Raw genomic sequence first — 1,693 nt, 5'->3', positions numbered from 1 at the left:
CCTGCTGAGAAATACACTATGCCCTGCTGGGAGTGCAGGTATAGAAAACAAGCAGCAGAGAGCTACAAGCAGCAGCCCCTAGTACCCATCCTAAATTAATCATGGCTCTAGGAAAGTGATCATTCTCCTGACACTGCAGAGAAGCCACTCAGCAATGCAGGAAAACCAGGGCAGAACAAGTCTGGGTACAGAAACTGGGGGAAGAGGTATCCAACACTGCTGGGCTGAACATGTCAGTGACAATGGAAAAGGCATTAGTTCTTCTCAGCAGGTCTGTGTGAAATATAGTCATAATATCATCAAGGCTAGAGGAGATCTCTAAGATCATCAAGTCCAACCATTAACCTGCCACTGCTGGAACACCTAAACCCTAAACCATATCCTCCAGTGCCACATCCAGACACCTCTTAAACACCTGGTGACTCCACCACCTCCCTGGGCAATGTTCCAGTGCTTGAACATCCTCGCAGATACAACATTTCTCCTAACATCTAATAAATAAGTAACACCAATGAACTGGTGTGGAGCATCCCCTCTCTGCCTGCATGCAGTGGGTAAATGGGTGCTCCTCCACCCAATCCAGCCACGGCTCAGGGTGGGATTTGCCAGACTTGAGGCTACAGGAGTTGAAACAAAAGACAAATTTAGCAAGAGACAAGAGAATTCCATGCCCAGGATGGCCAAGGGGAAGGCAGCTGACAAGAAGGATTTGCAACACCAATGTTTAGTCTCATGCCTATGATCTTATCCTTCCTGCTATTATTAGATGTTCTTCCGTTGTTGGAGTGAGCAACTGATAGAGCAGTGACTTATGTTTCTATGTCTTTAGTTGCATGGAGACCTCAGAGCAACCTACCAGGATCTGAAGGGGCTCCAGGGAAGCTGCAGAGGAACTCTTGTTTAGGAGCTGCAGTGACAGGACAAGGAGGAATGGGGAGAAATTGAAAGAGGGAAATTTAGATTAGATCTTAGGAAGAAGTTTTCCCTGTGAAAGAAGTGAGACACTGGCACAGGTTGCCCAGGGAGGATGTGGCTGTCCCAGCCCTGACAGTGTTCACAGCCAGGTTGGCTAAAGCCTTGAGCAACCTGTTCTGGTGGGAGGTGTCCCTGCCCAGGGCTGGGGGTTGGCACTGGATGCTCTCTAAGGTCCATTCCAAACCATTAACATACTATGTATTACACTAAAAGGAAAAATCCCATTCCAACTGCTGCACAACTGTGCAAGATATATGTTACAGACCAAAACACCCCCAGAACAAGGACCAAACTGCAACAAGAGGGTGACAGTTTCAGTAGGGTCTGTCAGGGAACTGGTGATACAACTCCCGGGCTCAAAGTGCATGGGCCTCCATGCATGAAAAGCTGCTTAGACCCAAATACATTTGTGCAGCACAGGTGGTGCCTGGGCTCAGCCAGCACTGCTCTGAGCCCACAGCAACACAGGACTGCAGGGACAGCCCCTCCACAGCTCTGCCTGAGGGAGGCCCCAGCACACAGCTCCTGGTTCCTCCCAGCAGAGCAGTGTGACTGCAGTACTGTCCTCCCTTTACCACAGCAGCCTCCAGGTGCCCAGTGCTCAGCCTGCAGGAAACACTCAGTGCAAGGCTCCTGCACAGGGCTGGGGCAGCCAGGACATCTTGGCCTGGCTCAAGAGCAGTGTGGCAGGTTGACTAGGGCAGGGAGTCTCCCCCCG

The sequence above is a fragment of the Acanthisitta chloris genome, unplaced genomic scaffold, assembly GCF_000695815.1.
Source record: "Acanthisitta chloris isolate BGI_N310 unplaced genomic scaffold, ASM69581v1 scaffold8067, whole genome shotgun sequence".
NCBI classification, from domain to species: domain Eukaryota; kingdom Metazoa; phylum Chordata; class Aves; order Passeriformes; family Acanthisittidae; genus Acanthisitta; species Acanthisitta chloris.
Note: the sequence above shows the minus strand (reverse complement) of the source record.